Source organism: Camelus dromedarius, chromosome 5, assembly GCF_036321535.1.
Source record: "Camelus dromedarius isolate mCamDro1 chromosome 5, mCamDro1.pat, whole genome shotgun sequence".
Lineage (NCBI taxonomy): Eukaryota > Metazoa > Chordata > Mammalia > Artiodactyla > Camelidae > Camelus > Camelus dromedarius.
In genome coordinates, this window is record NC_087440.1 from 56,446,758 (window position 1) to 56,465,650 (window position 18,893).

Below are 18,893 nucleotides of genomic sequence, written 5' to 3' on the forward strand. Positions count from 1 at the left end.
TAATATGTATACATCTCTCTGAAATTGGCAACTGTCTTTTATTTCCTCTAATATTCTAGCCAAAGATCTGAGCTCATTTTTTCCGTCCATAGGCTTCCCCCGCCCCGCCCCCGCCCCAAAAGGACTGTATTCGCTAATTATACATCCTGAAAAGAATTTGGTTCAGTGTAAGATGATCCTAGTGATATGCTAATCCCTTTTTCTGCTTGGTGCTGCCTGAAGCTTGTGTCTAACATTTTTTTTCAACTGTATGACAATAAAAGTTCTGGCAACAAAAGAAATAAATGGGCAGCTAAAGAAGGTATAGCTCAAACACATGGCAGGCCAGCTCTCCCCTCTCCTTCTGGCTGCTCTTTTGTGGACTGCAGTTTGGTATCCTTAAGTCAATAGCCGAAATCCAGCCACCTTAGCAACTTAGTATGACACCCAAGCCCTCTCTCTTTACATTCATGAATAGTCAGCACCCAGCAGACAAAATAGAACTAATCTTTTTTGACAGAATTGTTCAATTTTAGAGGAAAAGCTTTTGAGTCTTCCACACATTTGCAGAATATGAGACAACAATGGCGGCAATCAAATTTTAAAAACAACAGTGGCCAGCAGGGCTGGAAAAAAGTCTCTTTGAATTAAGTAGCAAATTCAGTCAATCCCAGTGGTCATAAACTTGAGGCAAACATTAATTTCAGTACGTGAAAGAGAGAGATAAACAAATGGAAAGGATATCCCAAAGCCTGGTTCTGGGCTTCAAGCAGCAATTCCTTCTGCTATGATACACGCATCTTTTTTTTTCCCCCCAATTTCCTTTGTATTTTTCTTTTGCGAAGACTGGTACAAATATTTCTTCCCTTTCTAAAATCATTTTGTTTGTGGGCTGGGGTGGGGGAACCCCGAGTCTTGGTTTAAAATGGTTCTTATCCAGCAGCCTTTTGTGGTCATTTGAAAGCAGTTTTACCATTTAGAAATCCTGTAATGTATCAGTTACTTACAAGTCTAACATGTGCTAAAAATGAATCTTCTCTCAACCCTGCCCCCCACCCCCATTTAATATAAGGCATCGCTATACCTTTGGAGACAATATGAACAAGAAGGAAAAATCTACCCAGTTCATAGCAAAAACAGAAGTTAGCAACATGGTCCATGCAGCTGCAACACTGCATTTAAAATTCAGTTTCCTCATAGGAAGAGGGCTAATCCTGCCCCCGTAATTCCCTACAGCCAAAATGTGCCCCCTCTCCTAGTGACAGTGCAATGCAAAGACACTAGCACGCTTATCTTGCCTAACCAGATGGCCGACTTGGATCAATGCACACACGCCACGATCAATGGGAGAGATAAAGAATTAGGGAAACAGTGGTACATGCTCCCAGAAAGCTTGTACACTGCATAATTATTTTATGATTCTACACATGGCTACATGTGATACTGAAGTAGAGAAGGAAAGGATAATTAGAGTGCCAGGAAGAATTTTGTAGGAGACGACACTTTGTCTGTCAGCACTTCCCACTCTAGCAAACTCACTGCCCTTATCTGAAAGTGAATTTAGAAAACATGAGCAAAAATGTCAGGGGAGGTATTTCCATTTTTGCCGGGTCCTGTCACGTCCCAAAGTTTAGTGCAAAGCCCGAGGAGGCTTGCTGGGATTGGGCTGTGCCTTTCGTCATTACCACCCCCGCTTCCCCAGCCAAGGAGACCCACCAGACAGTATTTGTATGTGATGCAGACTGTAACCAGGAAGAATTTGGTCTCCAAGCAATTCCGTCAAGTTTATTCAGTAAAACAGAGCAGGACGAGGCATTCCCTTAATTTCTGTGTCCTGATTGGCTAACCTAATCAATGTTTTTGAGCAGGTTAGTTACATACTTAAAACTAAGAAAAAAAAATGAACTTACATCACTGTGAACCATCCAGGTTATAAAGAAAGTATATGACGGTCTGAAGCTGGCAGGTTGCCGCTTTATTCTGAATTCAGACCAAGATCATAAATCAGAACAATAAACTGCTACAATCCTCCACTGTGGCAGCATGTTCATCAGAAAAAAGAAAATGTTCCTTTGGCTACTGGCACACGATGGGTTTCTAATAAATGACTACATTATTACTGCAAATAAGAATAATAAAAATCTTTTACCCTGTACTATTCCAAAATTGTATTCTTTTATCACCTTGTGTTGGATGCAATTAAAAGTAGTATTAGGTTCTCCTTTGGATTTAAGACTCAGCTTGCATGCTAATTAAAACACTCAATGAACTTTTTACACCATTTCTTATGTAAAGAGAGATGGGAACTGGAATCTTGAATTAGACACAGTTCTTCACCACTATCAACCTCAAAAACCCCCGTGGGGGAGTTAGTCATTTTAAGTAGTTGATTATATTCAAAATAGAGTGAATATTCAAGATCCAAATAATTAAAATTACTATAATTTAATTCCTAAGGATAAATAAAATATAGTCTGGGTAAAAATTCAGAGGGGGAAAAAAAGGAGTATTAATGATTGGGAAAGGCCATATTTGTCCCCTTTCTAAGTTATTTGGGTTACGTTTGATACGACACCCGAGGTTTTTACATCCGGTGGTTCTCTCTGATGCTCTCCACAGAGTTGTTTTGTTATCTTTGCCCCAAACATTTCTCTCCTTAACTTTGGCACGAAATAGCTAGCTATTGTAAGGAGCACTTAGCTTGGCTGTCCATAATCGGATATAGAGAAAGATCCTGGGTTTTGGGACACGATGCGTATTTTCTCACCAATTTTTAGTTCAAAACCCTTAAAAGGCAAGGCTATTACTGTTTAGGGCTTATTTCCCTTTTCTTTGAGACTCTAAAAGAGAAGTGTAAACATGCCATGCCCTTCCAGCAGTATAACAGACCCACCCACTGAGGGCTCCTTTTGCTGTAAAACGACGAATTCCACACGTACCATACTTGACATCATATAACTGAGCTTGTAGGGAGTGATGGAAACCTCTGGGGGTTGGAGATGGGAAAAATCCATGAGTTGGAACTGGAGCCTTTGGGTAGAAAGATCATGTGAGTTTTCTCTACTGGCAGGATTGCCGCAGGCTCAACTCTGGGCAGGAGACAAGGGAGGTGGCTGGACCTGAGTCCCACGGCTAAGCTGGGAACCCTGGAACGAAGCTGGTGTGCTCTGAGCTCAGGAGTACCTGTGGCTTCCTGTAAAAGCAAACCCTAATCCTGTCTGGAGTAAAGCACCATCAGGTTAGACCCCCCCAGCTTTTCAAGGGATTAAGATGAATGAAATATAAACTTCCAGTCGAAAATCACCAACACAAGAAAATAATCCTCTATAAGTGAGAGTCACTGGATACAATCAGTGGCTTTAGATCTTCTAGGACTAAATGATCAGAATTTATCAGACATAGGGTACAAAATAAACAGTTATATAATGTTTTAAAAATTTAAAGTTGGAGTCACTAAAATGAGTCAACAATAAAACACTATCAAAAATCACGACAGGTTGAAAAAGAAACAGTACTTTCATTTATTTTTTTGAATGTGTTGAGGAATAACTGATAGAAAATACATTGCATTCATTTAAAGTGTACAAATCAATGATTTTTGACATATGTACATAGTGAACCCATCGGCCCAAGCAAGATACAGATGACTTCCATCCACCTCAAGTGTCTCCTTGTGGCTCTTCATTTACACTTGATCTCTCCTACCCTCGGCCCTGGGCAACCACTGGAGAGGACTGCTGATGTGGTTTGTGTCACTATAACACACTTTGCATTTTCTAGAGTTTTATTTCAATGGAGTCACTCATTATAAACATTCATTATTGGATCAGGCGTTTGGGACTTAGCATAAGAATTTTGAGATTCGTCCACCTTTGTCGTGCTCATCAGTGGCTCATTTCTTTTTATCACTTCGTAGGATTCCTCTGTTTAGATGAACCACATTTTGTTTATCCATTCCCCAGTTAATGGATATTTGGATCATTTCTAGCTTGTGGCTATTGTGAATAAAGATGCAATGAACATCCACATAAAAGTCTGTGTGGACATGTGTTTTCATTACCTTTGGGTAAACACCTAGTAGTAGAATCACTCACTCATTTGGTAGGTGTATGGTTTACTTTTTAAAAACTGTCTAAAAGTTTTCTAAAGGAATTGCACTCCTTTACGGCCCCAGCAGTGGTGTATGAGAGCTCCCATTGTCTCACATCCTCCTCCGCACTTGATATTGTCCGTCTTTTTCATTTCAGCTGCTCTAATGAATACGTAGTAGTATCTCTTGTGGTTTTAATTTGCATTTCTCTATGGTAAGTGATACGCTTATTTACCATTTTTGTATCTTATTTTGTGAAGTGTTCAAATTTTTTGCCCATTAAAAAAATTCTTTTTGGTTTTGTTGACCTGCAAGAGTTCTTTATGTATCCTGGGTACAATCTTTACTCAGCTCTATCTATCTATCTTCCTATCTATCCATCCATCTATCAATCATCTATCTACTGATCTCTATTTACCTACCTATTGAATATTTTTCCTATTCTGTGACTTGCCTTTTTGTTTATTTAATGGTGTATTTGGAACAAAACTTTTTGATTTTTGATAAAGTTCACTTTATCAATTCTCTGTTTTATAGAGTATGTCTTTTTGTGGCTAAGAAATATTTGCCTATTCAAAGTTTTCAAAGATTTTTTTTTTCTTCATATGTTGTTTCAGGAGATTTATGTTTTTGCCTTTTAGGTCTGTGACCCATTCTGAGTTAATTTTAGTGTATGGTATAAGATAAAAATCTGTGTTTTTTTCCCCCATACAGATATCCAATTATTCCAGCACCATTTGCTAAAAAAGACTTTTCCTCTCTCTGTTGAATTTTCCTGGCATCTTTGTTGAAACATCAATTAACTATATATGTATGGGTCCATTTCTGACTCTCTGTCCTATTCTATTGATATATGCATGTATCCTTTCATCAATACTATGCTGAACTGATTTTTATAATTTTATAGTAAGTTGAAATAAGGTAGTGATAGCCTCTCATTTTGTTCTTTAAAGAAAAAATTGCTTTGGTTATTCCAAGACACTTGCATTTTGTTGTACATTTTAACATCAGCTCTCCAATTTCTGTGATCGCCTACTGGGATTTTGGTTAGTATTTCAGTTTTCAGTCTATTAATCAGCTTGGATATTAATAAACTGACATCCTAAGAATACTAAGGCTTTCAATTCATGACAATGGTATATTTCCATTTATTTAGGACTTAAAATTTTTTTCTCAGTAATATTCTGCAGTTTTTAGTGTAGAGGTCTTACATATCTTCTGATAATTTTATTTGTAAGTAGTTTTTGGTTTTGGACACTATTGTAAATGGAATTGATTTTTAAAATTTAATTTTCCATTTTCCACTTCAGAGTGACCCTTTGAAGGCCACAAAAGAACTAGGATCAAAGATGTTATCCAGCAGTAAAATGCTGCCTACTTCTCTAGTAACTTGTTGTTAATAATGATTTGTAATTACATCAGTGAAAAAGAAGTACAGCCAAAATTTATCAAAAATTAAATCAGCCTTTACTCTCTTCATAACACATCAGAATATTGGGTAGACCAGTTGGTTACAACTAGGCTTAGGTTGATTACTATCATCCCTCATCCTGGGAGCCTTAGCAGTCCTGGGATGTCTAGTCCTCACGACTTCCTGAACATTTAAACAACTTCTGGAAAATGCCTTGTCATACAACTATCCTTAAGTGTATCTTAAAAGAGAGATTCAGTTTGATATTTCTGAGGTTCCTTCCAATACGTTAGATTTCTGAGCTTTTAGAGGAGGAATCCAAAGAGACTCACCTGTGGTCTAGTTAAGGATTGGACTCAGCTCCACAGTATAGGCATATATATCCTAAGCTCTGAATTGAGGGTGAGGGCTGTGCCTTAAAAGTCCCAGAGTGATAAGTAACTGCTAATTTTGTCAAGTCTTATCTTTCTTGGAAAAGGATAGATGCACTATTTTTTAAAATGTACTCTAGATGTACTAAAATGCTATTTTCTATGAAGACCCATAAAAATATAATGAAATGAGAAAAAAAATTAGACTTATTGTTCAGTAACTCTCAGTCTTACTGTCTGTTTCTTTAAATACTTGTAGGAGACAGATCTATCATTGCTTCTCATGGCAGGGTCCCTGCTTGGAGGGGCCACAAGTTACATGAGCCCATCCTATGGCCACAGTCATGACCGAGGTAAGACATCTAAGTAAGGGGAGTCAGTCAAATTTTTAATTTTGTGAATTGGAATCAAGGGCTGAAAAGATTAGCTGCCAGCACTGGAAGGCCATGCAGACACGGGAGGGGTGGCCGTGTTTTGCCACATGTGAGATGAATAGACACTGTCAGTCAATCAATAGGGAGGAGCAGGCAAAAGCTCTGGAGAAAATGCCAGAGAGAAATAAAGGCAAGAGATCCAGCAGCCCCAAGGGAGAGAGAACAGACTTCATTCCAGAGGTCCTTCCAGGAGCTAAAGTACCATTTTTATTTTTAAATAATTATTTATTTTTAAATAAAACTCAGCTTTATTTCCTATCCTGGATTCTGTGAGAACTGGGTCTTTACAGTAAGCCGCCCTTTATTTGTACTAGTTTGAGTGGGTTTACGTTTCCTGCAAACAAAAGGGATTTGAGAACAGCACATCCTTCTGGGCTTGGGAACAAGCTCGGTATCTTAATTCAACTCTGTAGATGACCCAGAGGAGCACTGAGTTTGACAGAGTAAGGACTAAGCAAGTTGGTTGAAATTCATGACTGTGTGACTGATCATTTTTCACCTTCAAACCTTTTAAATTTTTCTACCATTCAACTTACCTCACCCTTAAAGTAACCTTGTTATGTTTATTATTTTTGTTAACAGAAAAACAACATTCAAAAAACCAGTCTTGTTAAGTAAGAAGAACTATTGAGCATGTACCAAATGTCACTTCCGGGGCAACTATAAGGTACTATTCACCCATCTTTTTCTTATTTTGTAGGTCTCTAAAATACTATTAGAATTGTTCCTGAAGTCATTTTGGTCTTCCAGGTTCTTAATTAAAATACGAATGTCTTGGCTAATATTTCCCAAAATGTGTTCTGCAGAATTCTGACCCCTCAAGAGCCTCCAGCCCCACCCCCCAAATGAGAGGGAGATAAATAAATAGGGAGCCACAGGATGCTCTAGTCTCATCTTGGAGATTCACAAGGCGCGGCAGCACACTAAAGGCTCTGAGAAGCTGTGCAGTAAAGAAACCTACTTATCCTGGGGCCGGTAGAGGTGAGTATGGCACCCCCCTTAAGGAAACTGGTTCAGCATAATGACTCTTGCACCTACCTGTTGTGTGACTCGGACAAAAACAGTAGTAGGATAATAGTAGCCTGTATCTCATAGGCTTACTGGGAGAATTAAATGAGATAGTGAATATAAAGCATCTAGCACCTGACCAGCACATAGAAGCACTCAGTAAAAGCTGTTTTTATTACTAACATAGCTTTTTCTAAACTCTCTGAACTGTGCCTGTTAAACACACAGAATATATCCTTTGGAGGACGATAGGGGGAAGAAAAGAGAGAAAGGAAGCGAGAAGCATTGAAAGGGAAAGAGAGCAAAATAGATGACAGTGACTTTGCTTAGTTTATCCTTCTATTTAATTTAGCAATGATAAATTTAGGCATAAGCCTCTCTCCAATCCTAGTTGAATAAAAAGGCCTGCTGTTAATTAATTGACAATTAATTCAAACAGCAAGTTTATTTTAACTCTCCTGTATATGCTGTCACCGTATATTTTAACTCGTTTCAGAACAAGAGAAAAAATCCTTATCTAGAAAAAGTCCTAGAAAGTACTGATCACCTAGGTATTTCCACGCAGCCTTAGAGTTCGTTTTCCGGTTTACAGAGACGGCAAAGCCAAAGCATCTCCCCTCCACCTTACTTTCCTCAGGCTTAGAATTTAAGGCCAAACTCCAGCACCAGGACAAAAGCAAAATAAAACAGCAACACCCTGAGAAAACAAAGACTGGACAAGCAGAGACTGATCCTAGCCTTACTGCAATTTTTACTGCTTTTGTGTTGAGGCTCGGCATGGGTGTGACTAGTGTTACCTCAGTCTTGCATAAGAAACTAGCAGCAGCCATTCAAAAGAAAAATGGTAACTACTCAATGAAAAGAAAAGCAACATAAAAGGCCCTTCAGAGTATTGTTTCAGAAGCACCCAAATGAAGAACATATAATTAGGGGTAAGCAAACCCAGCTCTGGCTGAGCTTGATAAACATCTTTGTATCTCACACCAGTCTTCAGGAGTTCTGTCTCATTAAATTTGTCATTGCTTTTGTGGCCAGCACTCCTCTTTGCTTTTCATAAGCAAGATGGGAAGATACTCAGACAGACAAACAGACACATGGAGAGGAATCTTACACTGGCATTTCAAGTATATTAATTTTTAAAACTTCCTTATGTGTGCCACATCATTCCCTCACCACCGGCAGCTCCAGGAAGGCAGACAGACAGTAAGCAGGACTTGGGAGTGAATGGGGAGAGGGAAAACTGTACCACTAAAGACAGTCTGCACAGGGGTTTTGGAATTGGAGAAACCTGGGGTCTCGATTATGGCCCCACTACATAGTAACAATGTGGAAAGGGACTTCACCTCCCCAGTTTCAACTGACTAAAAATAATGACATCTAAATTTCCAGGTGTTGTAAGGATTAAATACACTGGTAGATGTAAAATATTTAGCACGGCACCTGGCACAAAGCCACAGTAGCTAGTACTTAGTGGCCTTGTGTGCCAGGAATTGTGCTAAATGCTTTAAATGTATTGTTTCACCTAGTCCTCAAAATAATCTTTCAGGAGTAGATGCATTAACTCTCTCCTCTTTATAGGTGAGGAGCTGGAGCTTTAGAGACATTAGGTAATTGGCCCAAGAAACTGGCAGAGCTAGGCTTTGAGGCCATGTCCTGTTGACTCCAGACCTCACTCCTGGCTACCACATACAATGCAGTCAGACAGCGGCTTACTGTGTTTAGAACCCACTATGTGTCTGGAGCATCACAAATTTCACAAATAACTCATTTGTTACACTAAAAAGCCAGTATTGCCTCACAGTATAAGATAAGGAACTTAAGGCATCAAGAGATTAACTATGACTCTCAGGTAAGGCTGGCTTCAGGGTCTGTGACCTGGGCTATTACTCAGGACCTTACATTTACATAGACCCCAAGCTTGGTTTACCACTCTACTGTTGCCATCTTGAAATTCTTAAGCCATATGTATATTTTTTTTTAATACTTTTTTTGCATCATTTTCCACTGATTAAACAGCCGGCCCTGCCCTTGCCGCAGTGCACTTGTGGAATCTGAGCTGGAGTTAGGGGTCCACTCCTTTCTCTGAGGGCAGCATGAGTAGCATCGTGTCTTCAGGATCCTAGAAATAGAAGCTCACAAATTAATGTTTGCAAGTACTGCTTAATGACAGGACAATCTTAGAAAATGAATGGAATGGTAATGGAGTAGGAAAAAATACGCATTTACACTGCATTCTTACAAGTACTCTTTGAAGGAAGGAAAACTCACAATTTGTGCTTTCAAAGTGTTTATGGCAGCAATACCATAGATTTATTATCAAAAAATGAGTGTTCTGAGATGTATCGCATCCAGAGAACACCACCTTGCCCACAAGAACTCGAAATAACATCAAACATAAAAGAAAATATGTTTATAGTGGCACTGTGGCCAAGATGCTGGCTTTATTTAATGTGTGTTATAAAGTTAGAACTTGCAATTCGAGTTATCTAATATTGGTAGGGGAAGAGCACTTAATCACTGTCAAACCTTGGTACAGAATACCCGGCATACCTCCAAACAGGAAAAATAGGCAGACACTTTCCCTGTGTCTTCATCTCCTGGCTCTCTGTACTTAGCATTCTTTTCACCTGCCACAGGTAGGCTCTCTCCAAACAGCAGGAAAAAAGGACTGCTGTCCACCCATGGCTCAAATCCTTGTAGCTTACAATCCAAAAGGAAAAGACACCATCTCTCTCCCAGACTCTTTATATCAAATCACATGGAAAGGCTCTAACTGGCCCTACTTGGAACAACATCAGTGTAAACGGGGTGGGGCAGGGAGACTGTGATTGGCCAGTCCTTGGTCACATGCCCTCCTATGAAACCAGAAGTAGGTCAACAGTCTGGCAGATAGGGTTGGCCCATTTATTTATTGTTTTTCTGAAATTCAAATTTAGCTGGGCGTTCTGTTTTATTTTATCTGGCAACCCTGCCACCAGAACCACATAGGAGCGAGAAGGAGCAGTTCTCCAAAAAACAAAGGGCTGTGGACTAACACTTCTTGAAGACAGAGTTCACTTCAATCCTATTTGTTTCATATTCAGCCCCCAAAGACTAGATCTCACACCCAAATTCCTGGGGAAAATGCTGAGTTCCAGTTATAGCCCCATTTTCGGGGCCAAACCCTCCACTTCTGAGATAACACCACCACATGATGCTCTAAATCAATTATGTTTGCCACCATTGATTTCCACGTCCAAAAGCTATTGAAATTCTCCTTCTTAACTTTTAATTTGTTTCTCTTGTTAAATGAATATTGATGAATCAAACGCAGTCCCAACACTTATGCCGTTTATGCATTTGGGTTTGTTGTATCAAAAGTTCAATATAACTGGTTTTAAATGAAATGAAAAGACTAGTTGTCTTTTTTTTTTTCCAAACAAACCAGGATATACTTTTTAAAAATGTTGAACCAAAAAAATATATTTTTCCAAAGCCTTACACAGTCAAATCCTGTTGCAGAAGAAATTAATTTAATTGAAAAATATTTAAAGAAACTCTAGCCAATGGCCCAAATGTTACAGACAATATAGAATAGAATTAAATTATAGTACAAAAGGACAATTTGGAAGATCCTCTACAATATGCTAAAATGTAATTTATCCTTGAAAACTAGGCTCAAGTATTGTGACCTTGAGGTATATTTTAAAATGAAAATTAAAATTTCCCTTTTGTCCTCCCTCAGTCTTCTGGCAGTCCTTTTGCCCTCCCTTGGACTCTCATCCTCATGGAAAACATGACAAAAATGTAGAAAACACAGAACAGCACTGTCTAACTGAAATATCATGAGAGCCAAATATGTAACTGAGAATTTTCAAATAGGCATATTTAGAAAAGTACAAAGAAACAGGTGAAAGCAATTTAACAGTATATTTTATTTAAACTAATATATGCAGATGTTTATTATTTTGACATGTAATCACTGTTAAAAATTAAAAAGGAGATATTTGACAGTCTTTTTATACTTCCAGCACATTTCAATTTGATACTAATTTAATTGGAAATATTTTATCTGTTTTTAGATTTCACAAAATTTACAGCTGAAAAAGTGGATTCACATACCCAAGTTGTTCTAAATTATTTAATAATTTCCCAATGACTGAATTGAGTTTCATTTCAGGATATACATCAGTCAGGGTCCACTCAGGAGACAAAAACCACATTAGTATTTGAACAGAGAGAATTTAATTCAAAGAATCATTAGCTATACAAAGTAATTAACTTGGTAACTAAACAGTTTTAAAAAAAGACAACTATATATTCTCATAGACATAGCAACTGCAGGAATCAGCTACCACTACTTCTAGGGCTGGGGAAATGAAAGGAAGAGGTTGGAATTAATAAAACTTAGACACTTAAAGGTGGAGTCCTATGGAGATGAAATTCAGCCTTGGAGAAAAGAGCATTGCTGCCTGATTGGAAGATTTCTGATGAGCCAGAGTAAAACTTTTATATAGATTTCTAAACATCACAATACCAAAGCTAATACATTTTTCCACAGCTGCTGAAATAAGCCTAAATATTCATAAACATAAAATTAAAAGTATTAAGTTGATGAAGAGATGGATATAAGGGTTATTAAAATTTTCATGGTAGGAGAATTTACCAAAAAAAGTGCCTTCTTCAATTTTGGATATTGACAAATGATTGTCTAAGCCAGGGATCAGCAAACTATGGCCCAAATCTGGTCCGCTTCCTATTTTTGTAAATAAAGTTTTATTGGAACACAACTGTGCTCATTTATTTATGTATTGCCTATGGCTGCCTTTCCACCTGAGTAGAGCTGAGTAGTTGCAAAAGAGTCTATACGGCTTACAAAGTTTAAAGTATATGCTGTTTTGCTTTTTACAGAAAAGTTTGCAGAAACTTGATGTAAATTTTTGCTGAAATAAATGTTTTTGCTCACTTAAACATGACACCAGTAGCAAAGCATTTCCTGGTATGGCAGACAACACATATTCCTGTAGTGCATAGTCCAATCCCAACTGTTGGCACACCGACATCTAGTTCTTAATGTTGGCTTACTTTAAGCTTTCCCCAAACCTGAGCAACTGCATAATATCAGTAAGCATATGAATTAAAAACAGCCTGACTACTGGCATTCTCCCCTCTGGATTTCTAAATCCTGTACTTACTTTTTCATGAAATATAAACGAAATTTGAGACTAGAGTTTATCCACATATTCCTTTAAATATTGCACTCCCTCAAAATAAAAAGACTAATCAGTACAAGAAACAGAAATAAAAAAACTCACATATTGTGGGGTAAAATATATCTTATTCCTTGTCAAAATCAGTTGCAGTGCAAAATTATATTTCATTTTCTATTCATTACATTAAAATTGCACAAAGTTTGAGAGTCTTTCCAAATAAATTTTGATAATATAATTTCCCCAGAAATGGGAAAATGAGTCTTTTTTACATTTATTTTAAAGCTCTAAGATTAAAAAATAAAACCAAGATTCTATTTAGGTTCCCATGAAGAAAGCTAATGTGTTTAACTTTAGGTCCTTAGCAAAAGCTGCGACTCTTCAAGAGGAGAAAAAAAGCCTAGACTGCTCTCTGACTTTTTAATCATGTCCTTCTTAATGCCTTCATTATGTGGGCGTTCCCTCCCTTTAGCTACCTAAAGTCACAGACGCACAAATAAACAAGAAGGCAAATAAGCTATGTTATTCAGAGCATAAACTAGTTCTGAAATTTCAGCATGTTCCCGTAGATAAAAACTTACCATTATGGGCATAATACTTGATGGTAAAGCTTTCTTCTCCCCACCCCCTGCCCACTTTTTCTCCTTTTTTCTCGTTACCCTTACCCATTTCCTTATTCTTTCTCCTCCTCATTCTTTTTCTTTTGATTTTCTTTTGTGTGAATAGATAAAGGCCTGTCCAAGTCCTGTGTGCCTGTGACAGAAGAGAAAAACATATGAGACAAAGGGCAGAAGATGAGAGAAAAGGGGGAAAGATGTTCAGCTAATCAACAACAAGTTTCTTTGATCGTTAGTTGATTAAAAGAAGCAATGTTTCTATGCAGACGCAAAAGTTGTATTCCACGTTGGAAAGCTTGTGTGGGTGAGTAGTGACAGGGAGAGGGGGAAGGCTTGAAATAATAAGAGAAATTTTCATGTTACCATTTCTATTAGGTATTATTTTAATTGGATCGCATACTACATGCTAGTACTTTCACACCAATGCCTTGCTGAGTGTTCAAGCAGACTCCAGGTGGAAGGTTCACCTGAAGGACTTGTAAAGCCAGTGAAAAGAAGAATTTGCCTTAATGCCACCAAAATGCTGAAGGTTTCTGCAAAATCAAATTCCTGGAGCTGCGTCTTAGTTAGTGGTCAAATCCACTGCTCAGTGGACAAGTAAACATGCTTTCTGCCACTAAATAGGATTCAAAAGAGAAATAATATCTAGGCTCTTCATCATAGTTTTATTCAACTCACTCAAAACCTATTATAAGTTGGTCACCTCATTGGAAATCAATCAAGAATGCAACAAATGGAGTCAAGTAAATTCTTGGGTCAAGAGAAAGAAACACTGAAAGCAGCACCTTGATTCCCATTATAGAATCTGACTCTGACAGTGAACAAGTCATGTTTCACCCCTCAATTGTGTGTTGAGATTTCATTTATCACTTTCTTGTTCTGTTTAATTAGACTTTCATAAAAGATCAGGCATCTAACCCTTGGTGCTAGTGAGGCAAAAAAGTACCCTCTGCCTGCATACAGTTGAAATTGACAATGAAGCTATAAACTTAGATTCTATTAATAATAGTAGCTAACTTTTCTGAGAACCCAAAATGTATCAGGCACTACATTAGGCAATTTGCTTGGATTACATAATGTTAGATTTGGTGGAAAAACAAAATACAATAGTATGTTGCTTATAAGAATAAAAATCTAAAGCTTAAAAGACAATCCTATTAAAATAAGGAAAAAAACAACTATCACCATTTTCACCCAAAATTGTTTTGAAGGCTCAAGAAAATACAGTAAGAGAAGAAAATGAACTAGAAATAGAGTTGGTGCAAAGTGGTTGAATCAGGGATACATTTTTCAGGTAAAGTTGGTATCACTTGCCAATAAACTGAATATGAAGAGACAGGAAAAAGAAGTCATGAACGAGTCTTAGGTTTTGACTCATGCAATAGTCATTTTGTATTGGGGAAAGTCTAGCAAGTAGATTTGCTGGAGAAATCAAGAGCTTTGTTTTGGACATGTTGCGTTTGAGAAAGTGGTTACAGGCACAGCTTCTGGTCCAGGCAGCCTCAGTTTGATTCCCAGATTCACCACTTACCAGCTGCATGAACCTAAGCCACTCAGTGCCTCTGTGCATGACTGTCTTTACATATAGAATGGAAATAACCATTGGAGCCACTTCACAGAGTTGTCGTGAGACTCAGACACTGTGTGGTTCACCAACTTATCCCAAGTTTCTAAAACAGTGCCGGGAATAGAGTGGGGGCTCAATAAATATTGTTGAATGGATGGAAGTTTACTGCACATGTGACGGGAGCTGTTGAATGGACACGTAGACACACAGGCCTGGAAACTAGGGCCAGACAGCATTTAGATATTAAAGCTAAGAAAGCAGCTATAATGAAAAGGAAGTCCTTCAGATCTCAAAACATACAACAAGCTGCAACATTTGAAAGTGTGTTATTATTGCAAGAATATGACAGGTCAACAGTATAGAAAGTAGAATCCAGAAACAGAAATTAATGCATAAAAATGCACGTGGGGAAGGAGTAGGCTATTCAAACAAACGATGGAGTTGGGGGAAATGGTTAAAAATTTAGGTAGGAGAGGGAATTCAATTAGAGCCTTTCGTCACATTGTAATCAAAATAAATTCAAGATAGTTTAAGAGGTTGAAGGTAAAATATGAAAACAAAAAACAAAAGCTGTTCAAGAAAATATGGGCAAATATTTAAAAAGCTCTCGAGATGAGGATTTACTAAAGATTAAAACCATGGAAGAAATCACAAAGGAAAAAAAATAGATAAATTTGGCAACATAAATTTTAACTTCTGAACATATAAAAAGTTACAAACAAAAAAGAAAATGGAAAACTGAGAAAATATATTTGAAAATACTACAGATAAATGATTAATCTGACATCATTATAATTTATTAGGAAAAGTACAAACATGCTAATAGGAGAATTGACAGAAGAGATAAACAGAAAATTTGTGGAAGAAAAATATTTTTAAAATGACATACAAATAATTTTCAATCTCTCTAGTAATTAATCAAAGACATACACTGGGGAGATAATATTTTTTATGTCAAATTAGCAAAAAATCTAAAAAATTATAATGTTCAGTGTTACCAAAGATGAAAGGAAATTAGTACTTATGATCATTATAAGTAGAAAAATTCTAGCTGGTGTTTTCGAAATATATGTAAAAACCTTTTATTTTTTAATATCTTTTATGCCAAAGATTTCATTTATAAGAATATACGTTAAGAAAATTTACACATGGAGTAGATGTAAACATATTCATCTGCATTATTAAATATGAAAAGATGTCCAAAATGGATTAATAAGAGCAAAAAATAAGTTATAAAATAGAATATACTGTGGTCCCAACTTTGATTAAATATGCTGTCTGAAAAAAGGATCAAAAAATAATACACCAAGCCATAAGTATGATTGTCTCTTGGTTGAAAGATTTTGTGTGATTTTTATTTTTAAATTTAGACTTCGTATTTTCTGTAATGAATATATATCATCATTTTAAACAGTTTAAAAATGCAATACAGTACAATTTAGCATATTACTATTACAAAAGTTTGCTGACATTGAGATTAAAATTGTGGTTGATATAATTTAATATTATAATTGAAATTCACTCATGAGAAGCTAATAGATCTATGCGATGGTCATCAATGAATGTCAAATGATTAGGTGAAAAGTTGATGGGAACTTTATAATGGATGTATCAATCTGACAGAACCTGGGCCCTCAGATTACCCTCAGCATCAAGAAAGAAGTATCACTAGCCATGAAGTGTCTCGTGATGTGATGCAGCTGGAGGTGCAGGGCACCACTCATGAGTTTTCTCACCAGAAGGAAAGACGGGAAGGAGGGAGGGAGGACAGAAGGGTTGGAGGGGAGGAAGAGCCTAAATCTGGTCAAGCTTATAGATCTACCAGTTTACAGAAAGGCAGGGGATGGGCAAATAAGCTGAGCCACGAGGAGGCTAGTAGCTCAGTTCAGAGAGCAGGGCAATCAACAGGTTAGACAACCTGGTCCTTTCAAAACTAAATGGTAAGAATAAAAGGGGAAGGGGTGCACTAGAGATTAAAAGAAATTTGAGAAATATAGTAACTAAGTATGATATACGGTCCTTTTTTGGATCCTGATTTGAACAAACAAAAGTCGTTTTTTAGATTACGGGCCATGTTACATGAAACCAAAGAGTTTTTGTTAATTTTGTTAGTTGTGGAAATAGTGTGTTATATTTAAAATATCCTTATCTGTTAGATATGAATACTGAGGTGAGTGACATTATATAATGTCTGAAATTTGATTTTAAATATGCCAGAATTTAAAAAAAAAAATACCTGTGTGTGATGGAGGAAGCTATATTGATAAAATAAAATTGACAAAAATTTTGAAGCTTAAATGAGGCGTGCACTGGGGTTCAATAGACCACCTCTTCACTTTGGTGTATATTTGAAAATATCCATTATTAAAATTAAAAAATAAAATGCTAAGATTATTAGCATGGACTTCCAGGTGAAGGAAAAAAATGTTTCTGCTGATAGGTTGGTGTCACTGTCCAAGTTTGCAAATGTGAACATTTTTATTCTTTAAAAATTAAGCTCTTACGTCTCTGACTAGGACAAAGAGATATTTGGGAATTCTTAGTTTAACATATATGTAAGTTTTCGAAAATGGTAAGGAAAATCATAGAGTAAAGCAGACTGCGAGAAGATGTTGTGGGAAGAACTATGTCTGAAAGCCAAAAAAGAAAACATAACAACCTCTGTAAGACACAGAACACGTTCTCTGTAAGGTGTTGATAAGAATGACTGAGACTTGGTGGAAGGTATGCCCAGTGGTTGAGTACATGCCTACCATGCACAAGGTCCTGGGTTCAATCCCCAGTACTGCCATTAAATAACTACATACATAAACCTAATTACCTCCTCCACTGAAGGAAAAAAAAAAAAAAAAAAAGAATGACTGAAACCTTCAGATTTCCTAAGAAGAAATAAGGGTCCTCCAACTTCCTGTCCAAAGGGCAGCTTAGTAGGGGGAAAAAAAAGGAATCATGAGCATTTTTAAGGTTGCATTCTCTCCAGCATACTGGATGCCCAGATCCTACAAGGACATGCCCTTAGTTCCCTCTGAGTTGGGAGACTATCAGTTCCAACCTCGCACTTTTGTTAGGCATGACTTAGCTCATCACACTTGCTCTGTTCCTGTCTTGTTCCTACTAGAATGTAAGAGTCGTGAAGATGGGGACTCTGGCACACAGTACGTACTCAATGAATACTATTTAACTAATTGATTCTCTCTGCCCTATTCTACATGTTAAAGGTTTGTTTTTTATTGAAAATGGCAAATAAAGGCTTTAGAACCCCTGAAGATTAAATACTAAAATCCCCATCACAATTTTTTTTGTTCTTATGAAACTGCATGGATTCGAAGGACATTTATAATGCCTAGTAATGCTCTAGGAAGTTAGCCAAGAACTCCACCATCGCCTCGGAGTTTTAAAACCTTGAGAACTTTTCTCCTGGTGTGTTTAAGAGTATTCAAGCTCATTCTGCACGAGGAATGTATTGGCTTATGTTGACATTTTTGTCTCCCCCCATTTCCCCCCTCAGTCACACTGCAGTTTCCTTTCAGGGTCATACACAATCCCGGCAGCCTTTTTGGTGTGAGGAAGATAGCCCTATGTGCTGCCTTCAGCTCTCACGGCTCTAATAAGAGACAATCCCTACAGCATAGTACAGCTTCTCAGCGGGATAAAAGCTAGTTTCTATAAGGTAATATTTCTCTCTTGAGAACGAATAGTTGGTAACTCTGGCACTATCAAATTTCCAGGTCATCTTTGCTTGCTGGGAAAAAGAATCCTTATGAAGAGAAGTTGCTTCCTGGAGGGAGAAGAAGGCAACAATTGCCACCCGAAATGACCCCGTGTCCTGGAAGGGTGGCTACAATGGGCAACTGGGAGGCTGCTGAGTCGTTGGGCAGAGGAGGTTTGGGTGACTGCAGAAGGGAAGATCCCTTAAATGGGGTGACATTCGTGGCCCTTCTGTAAAGCTTTCACAAACTGGCCAATGCAGTCATCAACCACGCTCTGGTCATTTTTAAGTTGTTGAAGTAGCTCAATGGATTAATAGGACATTGCACTGACTTTCTCAAACTCACATGCACACGGTCATTTAATGCCATTTTCAAGGGCACAAGGAAAGAGATCTGAGAGCCCTGCAAGTGAACAGAGAATAACAACAACATAAAGCCATCACCACCCAAACAGGGAGAATACTTTATAGGAGAACTCGTGCCTCCCATCGCCCCTGCCCTGCTCGCTCTCCACGGA

The 18,893-nt window shown here is 37.6% G+C and overlaps 1 long non-coding RNA gene across 2 annotated transcripts; it reads left to right on the forward strand.

Moving 5' to 3' along the window:
• The first annotated feature begins 6,120 nt into the window (after positions 1–6,120).
• LOC135321405 (uncharacterized) lies at positions 6,121–18,622 on the forward strand. Of its 2 annotated transcripts, XR_010381149.1 has the most exons (5): positions 6,121–6,204; positions 6,868–6,952; positions 7,092–7,266; positions 13,209–13,403; positions 18,395–18,622. It is a non-coding gene; the product is annotated as an uncharacterized LOC135321405 (long non-coding RNA). The 2 variants fall into 2 exon arrangements; XR_010381148.1 differs by having other exon boundaries at positions 6,868–7,266.
• Positions 18,623–18,893: the final 271 nt, after the last annotated feature.